The 12,606-nt window shown below is 41.7% G+C and overlaps 1 protein-coding gene across 9 annotated transcripts in view; it reads left to right on the forward strand.

The window, feature by feature from the left end:
• The window catches only part of PLCB4 (phospholipase C beta 4), a 395,438-nt gene that overhangs the window by 245,382 nt on the left and 137,450 nt on the right, over window positions 1-12,606 (forward strand). The window lies entirely within an intron of this gene.

Below are 12,606 nucleotides of genomic sequence, written 5' to 3' on the forward strand. Positions count from 1 at the left end.
TTGGGAGATGGTGGAGGTAGAAGAACCCAATCAAATATCAAGGGTGATCAGATATTGAGGGTCAGGGATCCTGGCTAAAGGAACTTAGCAGGAATCTTGCTAACATTGGGCATTGCAGACAGGCACAGAAGTCCACAAGTTGAGGCTTAGTTGGAAAGAATATTCAGAGGAACCTGACTCAAGTTTGCTCAAGGAGACGATCTTTGGGGTGGTGCGGGAAGGAGGTGGGGAAGGAAGAGACATACATATTTTTAATATGTATTGTAAATATTCATTGCAAAAATCTTTGTTTTCCTCCCTGTCTCTGAGTAAGCTGGTCTTCTTTAATTTTTTCTTATTTTGGTTGCTAAGGCAACCTTTTCACTAACATGGGTGCTCCTGTCCAAGAAAGTTACTTTGAGTGACCACCCACTCCTCCTAATGGCATGTTTTGTTGACTGTGTTCTGCCTTCTGCAGGCTCAGAGGTAGTTGCTGGATATCTTAGGAATAACTTTTTCAAGTGTTCTATGGCGAGAGTCAGGGAGCCTGTCTGAACGTTCTGCTACAATGCAGGAGTCCTCTCAGAATCTGAGCATCCAGATTTGGCCCCAGAATACCCAGAAGCTTTTGGCGGGGAGAAAGGGACCAAGACAGACAGACACAAAGAGTTTGACATCTTACACTGGCAGACCTTAAAAGATAAGCCCCAGTGATTTAAGGTTTTTATCAGGAAGTGAAAGAGAAGGTGGGAATTCACAACTATTGAGGACCATGATGCAGGCTGTCAGAAAGAGCCAGCCCCTGTCAGGTGGCTCGTCCTCCCCCAGATCCAAATCCTTGTTGAGCAGACCACCTTCGCACACAGCAAAGGACATGTCAGAGAGCATGTTTATAATAATAAGCACCATCAGGCCCAATTTCGTTTTCTTTTTAAAATACAGCATGAAAAATCGGGAAAGCTGTTGGACCTTTCATGTTGCTTTTCAGTAGCCTTTTTTTCAACTCTTCCAAGCCAAGCCACTTGGAAAGTTGATGATATTCTTTATTTCTGAGGTAAGAATTAAATGAAATGAGTGGAGTTAAACTTTCTACTTGCTACCAGAATAAGGGATCACTATATTTCACAGTCATAGCTGAAATGAGCAGTTTAAATGCTCCTGGTTGGTGACTGAGGGAAGACACTTTCGTTTCTGTGTCTCTGGAATTTAGAACCCAAGGTAAACAGTGGGTTTGGCTCCTGTAAAACTTGCTGTTAACTCACTCAATCCTTCTCTCGCCCTCAGAGAGTGATCTGCCGTGTGTGTGTGTGTGTGTGTGTGTGTGTGTGTGTGGGGGGGGGGGGAGGAGGGGTCATGGCAGGAGCGTCCCACCCAGGGATTATCTTCTCAGGTCACTACTCCCTGCCATGCCTGTGAAGAAGGAAGAGGCTAAAACTGTTCTGGAGGCTGGTCCTGTCTGCCTGATGTATGGGCTGAGGCTAGCCTGGGCTGAGAAGAACAAACACAGCCTGACCTGACGGTTCAGAAGCCAAACTTTCAGCAAGTCTAGCTAAACGGTAGTTTGTAAACTCCGGGTTTCCTTCTTGCATGGACTTCCTGATTTGTATTCTGGATCAGAAGAAATAAGCACACAGTGGCACCAATGTTCGCTGTAAAGAGCCACATACAGAAATGTTCTTTCTGTCACAGTGTCATGTAGCTCTGCCACATTATATGTCCTCTTGTGTGACTCACTAACCTCAGTTAGGGTCAGTTTCCTTATCTGAAAGTTAGGGATGGTGGTATTTTCCTCATTTGTTTCTCTAGATGTTTAATCACAATCAATACTAGCAACATTAAGCATAATTACTATTACCCAGCTATTATATTAAAAATTAATAATTTCATGGTTTCAGATTTTGCATCAAGGATGCTAGTGCTCAGAGATAACCTTTGAGATAACTGTTATTGTTGTTGTGATTCTTGCTTTTGGAGATGAGGAAACGGAGCTCAGATGAGCCGGTGTTGGCCACATCTGGATCAGGTGTGTCTGGCCCTTAAAATCATGTAAAATGCCCAGTAATTTCTGGTGTTCATCAAATGGATTTTTGTGTTTATTTACATATGTTTCTTCCACAGCCCAAAGGAAGCTGTAATGCAGAAATATGTACCACTAGATACAAGGAATGCAACAGGGATATAGATTGAAATGAGAAAAACAATGGGAAAGCACATCAAATTACAGGCAAGATTAGCAGGCAGCTTCTCAATGGGTAGCAAAAAAATCCCATGAATTTGAAATAAGTGAGCTGCGGATTAGCTGCTTGTGACCCTGGCAGCAAAGCAGTGCAGGAGAGAGAGAGGGGGTCAGGATTCGCTGTATCTGTTAGGTTGCAAGTAAAGTAACCAGGTCAGAAAAAACACTTTCTCTTGGTACTAGGATTTGAGAAAAAATTCTGATATGGTTTATGAGGTAGTGGAGCACACCACTCCTAACAACCTGGTAATTAATACAGTCTGCACAGTTAAGGGAATCCTCAAGAAATGTGGCAATTAGAACTAAAACTTTTCCGAAGCCCTTCTGATCCTGTTGATAGGTACTGGCATTCGGTGACAAGGAGAGCAGCAAAGTGTCCTTCAGATGCAGCTGCTGAGCAGTTACCTGGGCCCGTGGCCTCACTATATTACTCTCACTTACGGGCCTAAGCGTGGATGTGAGCCAAGTGTGTGCTACCGCGTAGCCAACAATCCCAGTTCTGCCCCACCAGCTACTGGGCAAGACCACTGATTTCTGTTCTGCAATGACCCAGTCTGTAAAATGGGAATAATAACAGTATGTCCTTCACAGGAATGTTGGGAGGTTAATAAGTTGATGTGTGCAGAGTGCTCAGAGCAGTGCCCAGCACCCTGGCTGGTAACAGCTGATGGCGTAGTGGTACAGAAACAGGCCTTCGAGTTGCTCCTCAGGAGGCTAGAACTGGAACTGGAATCCCTGGTGGGTTCTGATTGAACAACATATAGGAGGAAAATCTGTATTAAATGTAAACAGCTTAACCCAATAGGGACCGTTGTGCAAAGAATCAAAGGCAAAGGATAGAAATGCAGGAGTTGCCAATGCTCCTCCATCATGTGATAGATTTCTTCCCGAGGTAAATAGCGAATAACAAGGGCCATGATGCAATGGCCATGGCCAGTATCCTGCTGTTCTCTACAGAACGTAAGCTAAGGAGCCCAGTGTCAGTCATCTCACGGGGCCTATAAATAGAAGGGAAATTAGCAAATGGAATGAATGTTCTGGATCCTTCCAAGGGGAAACCAGACCCAGGAGGGAAAAAACAACTTAATGACCCATTTGTTCTAGCAGTCCATAAATCATTCTGACAGCAGAATGTCATCAGCAAGGGCTTTAGTTTTAAGTTGGAAAGAAAATGTTGTGATTCTGACAGGAAAGTTTGTGTACAGAACCCAAAAAGATCTGCTGAACACCCAATTCCTCTGGAATAAAGAGCTAAAACAAAGAGGCCACACTTGGGCTGTTAGCTTCCAGGATCTAATAAAAGCAGGAGCTCTGGGATCTGTAGGGTAACTCTCTCCAGACACCACCTGCCTTCCCAGTCTTAAGGCCACACCTAGGCTCATCTGGTTTGGTGGTAGTGATTTATGATGTTACTGATACTTGATAAGACCCTTGGTAGCCCTTTCCTAACTCAGACTTCACTTGTCTCTCCCCAACCTTGACAAGGTCCTTTTCTCCTCCTCCTAGTTCTTATCAAACCAGGAAACAAGGAGTGTGAGCCCCTTGTTTACCTAAAGGTGGAGGCTGCCAAAGCAGTGTTTATTTATTGACAATTCAAAAACCTGTTGGTGGCAGGCTGAGGGGGACCTGCTTAGTCAAGGTCAACAGCATAGAACAGACAAAGGCTTTGGAATCAGAGAAATCACTTTAAATCCCAGTGTTACTTATCAACTCTCACTTTAAAGAATTTACTGCCCTTCAAGCATTTTTTAAAATCTCTAAAACTCCATTGTCTAATATGGTATTGACTAACCACATGTGACTATTAAAATGAAAATGAATGAAAATTAAAAATTCATCCCATCTGTTGCACTAGCCATATTTCAAGTGCATCATCAGCCCCATGTGGCTCTCATAGCTACCATGTTGGGCTGTGCCCATCTGGCATATTTACATCATTGTGGAAAATCTATTGGACATTGTTGATCTGATCTAAAATCTTGCAGAGTTGCCATTAGATTTATTTGAGATAGTATTTGTGAAATGCCTGGCACAATAGCCCTCAAATAATATTTGGGTTGTTTTCTCATAACTACCACATTTACTGAGCATTTACATTGTACCAGGTACTTACTTAGGGTTCCTCAATTTTGATAGCCCTGTGAGGTTGGTATCACTTTTCTGAGTTTACAGATGGGAATAAATGAAGCGTGGTGAGATTAAATGGCACCACTCCAAGATTCTTCAGAAGATGCCTGGCGAGGAGGCTGGCATTTGAACCCATGAACTATAAATGACAAAGTCTGGGCCCTAGTGTCCCTTTGAGGGTCCTCTCACTCAGAAAGTAGAAGTGTCATGATGGACTGTGGAAATCCTCACTCATTTCAGTTCTCTCTATATCCTAATCTACCTGGGCAGTTACAAGCACAACAGAGCTTCTGAACAACTAATGTTTAAATAAAGTAGAGTTAATGCATTTGCTAGCTAGTCCAAAATCCCCATCCCTAGCCCACTGTTAAGTTTGACCATCCCTTATGTGATGATGCTGCAGAAAGTTATAGTCACCCACAATTAATGTGGGTAATGGTGAGAGAGAAAAGGTAAGAAATACCCACAAACCAAGATTAAAATAAAATCAATTACTTACCTAGAAACCCCACCCAAATACTTTCCTTCTCTTCAATCAGCATATTCCATTTGCCAGGTCCTCTGCCATTCCTAATAGGAAGAAATGGGATGAAATTTTATTTAACCAAATGTTTAAAAAATTGAAATAAAGGGAAAAAATTAATCTGTCATTTTGAAAGTAACTTGAATCTTTGAAAGTTAGATTATGATATTGAATAATGTTGAAGTAGCATGTATTAGGGGAAGTGTCTCAGGAATCCCACAGTGGCACGAATCCCTCAGAGCAGGGATCCTAGAGGCATAAAGAGCTTCTAGCTACAGTGAGTCCAGCAGAAGTAATTTTCTAGCCTCTCTCAAACAAAACACTCCCTGGACCCCCACCTTGTCCATAGTTTCACAAAAGAAGCTCCTGTCCCTTTTGTCTTCTTTGTCCTCATGGTCTAAGGCAAGAGTTGGGTTGGGCTGGATGAGTTAACTAGTTCTTAGGCTATAAAATGTGACTTCAGGGAACTTCCAGTCAAGATGGAGGCATAGATAAATAGGCTTTGCTTCCTTGAACAACTATAGCAAAAAATATAGCTAGACTACAAAACAAATATCACCCAAATTTGTCAGAAAATTGAGCTGTATGGAAAACTGGCAACCAAGAAACTAAGCCACATGCATCCAGATGGGTAGGAGGAGAGGAGATGTGGAGAGGCACAGTGGCGCAGAGGGGTGTGAAGAGGCACAGGGATGTGGAACAAGTAGTCCCACATTCATGTGTGCTGGCTAAAAATCAGGAGGGATGCCTCGGGAGTGAGAGATCCCAGCCCCATGCCAGACCACCAAGAAGATAAGTCTCCATAACTTCTGGCTGTAAAAGCCAGTGGGGATTGGGGCAGCGGAAGAAATGCAGGATTCTCAGGAGACTCCTTTTAAAGGACCTGCAAGGGTCTTAGGACTTACACAGACCCACCTTCTCTGGGTTCAGCACCAGGGCAACAGCCAGAAGGACACTGGTGGCATATGGGAAGAAAGTAAAGTGACTGGCAACAGGGCAAGTGCCGGGAGACAGCTTCCTCCCGGGCAAATCTCCAGAGGCCAGGCAGAAACAATGTCCCCCCTTCAAGCTCTCCCACACAGAACCCAGAGCAGTGACATGGGTTACCCTGCCCTGGCCATTACCTAAAGCGCTGCCCCATACAACTTACAGGTGTGCTTTTCTACAGTGGACCACACTGCTAAGACAGGGAGTCAAAGCAGCTCTACCTAATACGCAGAAACAAACACAGGGAGGCTGCGAAATTAAGGACACAAAGAAATATGGCCCAAATGAAAGAACAGAACAAAACTCCAGGAAAAGAACCAAATGAAATGAAGATAACCAACCTATCAGATGCAGAGTTAAAAACACTGGTTATCAGGATGCTCAAAGAAGTCATTAAGTACTTCAACAGTATAAAAAAGACCCAGGCAGAAATGATGACTACATTAAATGAAATAAAGAAAAAATCTGCAGGGAACCAACAGTGGAGGGGATGAAACTGAGAATCAAAAACAACAACAACAATTTGGAACATAAGGAAAAAAAACATTCAATCAGAACAGCAAAAAGAAAGAATTAAAAAAAAAACAAGGATAGACTAAGGAGCCCCTGGGACATGGCCATATGTCACAACATCCAAGTCACAGGGGTGCCAGAAGGAGAAGAGGAAGGACAAGAAATCGAAAACTTATTTGAAAAAATAATGAAAGGAAACTTCTCTAACATGGTGAAGGAAATAGACATACAATCCCAGGAAGTACAGAGAATTGCAAACAAGTTGGACCCAAAGAGGACCACACCAAGATACATCATATTTAAAATGCCAAAGGTTAAAGATAAAGAGAGAATCTTAAAAGCAGCAAGAAAAAAGCAGAGAGTTACCTACAAAGGAGTTCCCATAAGACTGTCAGCTAATTTCTTAAAAGAAACTATGCAAGCATGAAGGGACTGGCAAGAAGTATTCAAAGTGGTGAAAAGCAAGGACCTACAACCCAGATTACTCTCTCCAGCAAAGCTATCATTTAGCATGGAAGGGCAGATAAAGTGCTTCACAGAGAAGGTAAAGCTAAAGGAGTTCATCATCACCAAGCCATTATTATATGAAATGCTAAAAGGAATTACATAAGAAAAAGAATATCAAAACTATGAACACTAAAGAGGCAATAAATTCACAACTATCACCAAACGACTGTACAAAACAAGTTAAGGGAACAAGCAGAACAGTAACAGAATCATAGATGTGGAAATCATTTAGAGGATTATCAACTGGGAGGGGGCGGGGGACAATGTGGGAAAATATGCAAGGATTAAGAAGTACAAATTGGGTCCTGGCTGGTGTGACTCAGTGGATTGAATGCAGGTGCGACCCAAAATGTTGTGGTTTCGATTTCTGGTCAGGGCACATGCCTGGGTTGCAGGCCAGGTCCCCAGATGGAGGTATGTGAGAGGCAACCAATTGTTTCTCTCACACATTGATGTTTCTTTCCCTGTCTTTCTCTCTCCCTTCCCCTCTTTCTCAAAATAAATAAGTAAGTAAGTAATCTTTTTTAAAAAGCACAAATCGGTAGGTACGAAATAGAGAGGGGGATCTTAAGAAAATATAGAAAATGGAGAAGCTGAAGAACTTATATATATAGCCCACAGACATGAACTAAGGGGTGGATTGCTGGAGGGAATGGGGGTACCAGGTGGAAGGGGGAAATTGGGACAACTGAATATAGCACAATCAATAAAACATATTTTAAAATAGATAAATAATAAACATTAAAAAATAAAGTCTGACTGTGATGAATTTTAACTGAGTCATCTGAGAATTGAGATTCTGAGCTCCCTGGAAGAAGTTCTGTTATGGTTTGTTTACTTAACCAGAGGTTTCAATTACCATTTGTTAACTGGAAAACAAGCAGATTTGCAAAGGAGAAAGAGCCCAGCCCCCTTTCTTGCTCTCCCCTGCCAGCCACATCTGGAGGAAAATTTTCCAGACAAAGGAATTTACTGCCTCAGTCTGGTCACAGGGCCACAGCCTAAGTTCTCATCAGTAGGTATCCGTGTGAAATTTAAAACTGCTGCTAGGTTAAGAAAAAAAAAAGCACAAGAGAAGGTGTGCCTTTGTTCACTAGATGGTCAGATCCTTCTGTTAGTCAGGGGTGGAGAGAAACCAAAGCAGGTGGGGTTTCAGTTCCTTTCAGCTGATTACCACATACCCTCAGATCTGCTCTCTGGTTTTCTACGTAGTTTGAATACATTTGGTCTGAGAATCTTCCAGTCATAGTTGACAAGCTCATTGTGGGCTTCATTGGAAATTGCTCAGAGCTTCTTAGAGGTCTCACTGGAGAATTTCTATTCCAGCAGTTGCCTCTCCTAACATCTGATATGTTTCATCTATGAACTGTATGGGCACCTGGTAAATGATATTTTTCCTCCTTTTGTTTTTGTTGCTCGAAAGTCTGAAACCAAATTGGCATCCTATTTTTACTCTGTAGGACCTTATGACAAACATTTCTGAAAGCTTTTACTCTATCCTTATTTTGCTACTTTGCCTTATTTTTCTTCTCCTTGCCCAGAGTTCTTATCCCATTTCAAAAATGATTTCTTTGCAAAGGCATTCAAACAGTGTTCCCAGCCAAACAGGGATTCCCAGGAGATGCCTCAAAGCTACATCCAACCCCAAATGAGCTTGTATGAATTTGAAACTGGTGCCCCTTCCTCCAGGCGATAGCCTCAACAAATTGTTCTTGTGTTCATACGTCTGTCCTTGGCAGCCCTCCAAGGACTAACCCTGTTGGGCTCTGGGCCTGGTACAATGCCCTCAAATTGAGTAACTTCCTCTTTATGCTTTACATTCTGGCCTGCTACAAAATATTTTATTCAAAAAATATTCATTTTATTTCTTACTGCATGCATTTAGTTTTAGTGTGCTTTTGATATGCTAGGTACTTGGAATACATTTGCACAAGAAAGTTTCAAGGATTGTGCCCTCAAAGAGGTTATGCTATGGTGTGGGAGCCAGACGATAAATCAATAAACAAAGAAATGAGATATTTACAGACTGTGTTCAGTACAGGCAAGAAAGCAATCAGGGTACTGATTTAGTCTCTATTACAATAGAAACTAAAATGAGAGACCTCTTAAGGAGGTCAGAGAAAGCTCTTCTGAAGTGGGGATAATTGAGGCGAGGCTATAGGATAAAGAGGAGCCAGCTAATGCTAACGGCAGTAGGAACAGACTTCTGGACTAGAGGAACTGCAAGTGCAAAGGCTTCGAGACTAGAAAGAGCTTGAGAAGTTCAAGGAGAAGAGCCCTGATGATTATAGTGAACAAAGATCAGAAAGCACGAGATAGGCTCTCTAGGACCCATATTATGAAGAAGCTTTTAGGCCATGGAAAGGAGTTGGGATTTTATCCTAAATACGATGGGAATTCATAGAATAGTATTACTGAACTAATTAAAAGTTTAAAGAATCAATCTGGCTGCTGTAGAAAGAGTATAAGTGCAAAAATCAATACAGGAGAGAGCTAATGATGATTTGCACCAAGGTTTTGGTGGTGGAGAGGGAGTAAAATATCTATGAAAAAAATTATGGAAGTAGACTTGTTAATAGAAGTGTAAGGGAAAAATGAAGGAAAGTCAAGGATGACTCTTAGTTTCAATACACAGATAGATACTAGTGATATTTATTGACCTAAGAAAGTCATTTTAAAACATTTTTATTGAATTTATTTGGGTGACATTAGTTCATAAAAATATATAGGTTTCACATATGCAATTCTATAATGCATCATCTGTACATTATATGGCGTGCTCATCACCCCAGGTTAAGTCTCCCGCCATCACCATTTATTCCTCCTATACTCTCTTCTACCACAAAACAGTCTTGTGATGGAGAGGCTTGAGAGGAGAGAGAAGGAATAAAGAATTCAGTTATAAACATGTTACTTTTGAAACATCTGAGTAGGCATGTCAAGTAAAAAGTTAGATATCTGAATTAGGGACTCAGAGAGGACTTGTATGCTATCATAAATTTGGAAGTCATCAACAAGCAGCCATGGGGCTAAATGAGATCTAAGACCACACTGGAAATGAGCATTCCCAGAACCAAGTCTCAGGGAACATGTAGATGTTGTGTAGGGAACATGTAGATGTTGCGTATGGAAGGAAAAGATAGTAAGAGCTGGAACACAATCAGGGTATCAAATTGGAGTAGTTCAAGAAGGAGGGAATAGTCAACCCCTTGGAGATCAAATCAGATAAGAGAGTAAAGTACACACTGCATTTGGTTTCAGGGAAGTCACGGTGAACCAGGCTAGAGAAGTTTTAGAGGGTGATAGGCAGAAGGAATTGGTCAAAGACAGTATAGAAGAGAGGGAGTGGAGACTGTGAATGTAGACACACTTTTCAAGATGCTCTGCCCTCACAGGTATTAGAGATGTGAAGAAGTAAATGGAGGAGGAAGTGGGAACTAGAATATATTTGTGTGCTGACAAGAATGATCTAATAAAGGAAAAAATGATGTGTGTTGGGTGGTGATAAAGGACTGAAGTCCTTGTGTAGGTGAAAGGGTATGGAATCTGGAAGAGGACCAAATCTGGAGCAGAAGTGGGGGGATTAACCTTTGATGGGAGAAAATGTGCTTCACTAGCAGGTAAGGAGAGAGGTTCTCATCTGATGGGTTTCCTTTATTCATTTAAGCCCAGAAACTGGCTGGGAGGAAAGAGGTTTGAGAAGTAATGAAATAATCCTTTCAAAGAGTGGGGAACCTTTTCAGAAAGAGTTGAAAGGTAGAAAGCCTTTGTTGACTATCTATTTCAAGTCTGTAATCTCAAACTTATTTTTTAAATTAATTATTTTTTATTTTTTCATTACCGTTGACATTTAAAATTAAATTAGTTTCAGGTGTATAGCATCATGGTTAGTCATTTGTAGAACTTATGAAGTGATCCCCTTGATAGGTCTGGTACCCCCTCGACACTACCCAGAGAGTTACTACACTGTATTGACTATATTCCCAGTGCTGTAATCTTGAATTTAAACTAACAGCCAGACAATTCAGTTTTGTGATTTTCTTATCAAGTTCAGTGATAAAATATGGATAGGATAGACTCTTAGTTTTTTGGTCAAGAAAACAGAAAATGAGACCGGGGTGTTGAGGGCGTCTATGAAGAAGTGACTGTAATGTCGGTCCATGGAAATAAGCTGGACAGAGAGGGAAGTAAAGGAGAGGTCCGGCGGGTAAGTAAGGGATTGGTGGAGCTAATGAATAGGAAGCTGCAAAGAAGTCAGATATGGGAGAATGGCAGCAGCTGGGAGGACCACCTGACACAGTCTGAGAATGGGATGTTGGAATCAAAATTTCGAGGTGGTGGTGATAAGCTCTGGGGGTGCTGGCTGGGTCACTGAAAGAAGAAAAAAATCATTATTACAGTTAAGGTGGCCAAGGAACTGAAAGTTCCAACCCAAAATGAGTTGGAAAACCATTCTTAGTCATCATGTACATTTCATAGAGCATCTCAAATCTTTATTTAGATTTGGATAGGGTGCCCATAAATTAGTAACCATGGCAGCTGATTGATCGTGGGCCGCCTCTGTAAATGCCACCTCAGAACATCCTTTTGAACACTGCACTATTAAAATATGGCTTGGGATGTATTCTAAAATGTGTTCATTCTCATAGTCTAATTAGTTGGTAGTTCTCATTTCTCAATCAGCAATGATGTAAGATTCCTAATGGCCTTTTGGGTCAAGATTAATACCTTTTACATGGTGTTCAGCACCCCCTGGTAGCTGTATTTATGTGCCCAGTCTCATCCCCTGCCAGTCCCTTGAGGTGTTCTAACAGCACCAGCTCCTTAGAAGTCCTTGGTGTCAGGACTAGCCTGCATGTCTTTACCAGCGCTGCTCCCTCCGCCTGGCCTCCTGTTTCATCTGGATAACTTATGCTCATCCTCTAAGACCCATCTAAAAGCTCAACTTCTGGGTCAAGCCTTTTCTAAGAAATTGAACCATCCAAAAGAGCCATTGTGTGGGTCAAATAAATACTATATACTGGGAATTTTGTACTGTTGGTAATTTGCTACTCCTTGTTGCATTGTAACTGTGTATACTAAGTACACTTACCTTCTCATTGAATTCCCACAACAAGCCTGAAAGGCAAATGTAAATTCTTCCATTTATTGAACAAGGATTCTGAGGTTTAGAAAGGGCCTTTATAGAGGAAGGTAAATGATAAATAAATGTCAGAACTGGGTTTGGATTCTGTAGACGAATGGCACACCATGCCCCTTCCTTTGTCTTATTTATTGCCATGACTGCAGTGCCTAGTGCATGCCTGGTACAGAGGAAATATGTACCCCCATCAGAAAACCACCCAAACAAATGGCAAGGCAAGCTTTTTTTATGGCTTCCAGGACTCTCAGGTCTGTCACTTTATGGTGGCCCAGAGTCTTGACATTGGATTTGCTTTAATGCATGTTTGCTGCTTTCCTGGAATTTAGAAAGAAACATTTTAACAGTTGAAGCTAAGAGTCTGGACTGCCTTTAAAAATCTTGGTCTTATAAATACCCTTTGTTTTAAGCCACTGTGTTTGCCAGACAGGTTCCTTACTGCTGGAGTTGTAATCATCTAGGACAAGGTTTTGGATCATGAGAAGACTGTGGATTTGTTGACACACGGGTGACAAGTCAAGGCAGAGGGCATCTGGGTTCATTCCCTGAACACCCCTTTTCTCTCATTGACACAGAATTTTCCTGGTGTTATTA

Source organism: Phyllostomus hastatus, unplaced genomic scaffold (assembly GCF_019186645.2).
Source record: "Phyllostomus hastatus isolate PE091 unplaced genomic scaffold, TTU_PhHast_1.1 phas_contig_17, whole genome shotgun sequence".
Taxonomy (NCBI): Eukaryota; Metazoa; Chordata; class Mammalia; order Chiroptera; family Phyllostomidae; genus Phyllostomus; species Phyllostomus hastatus.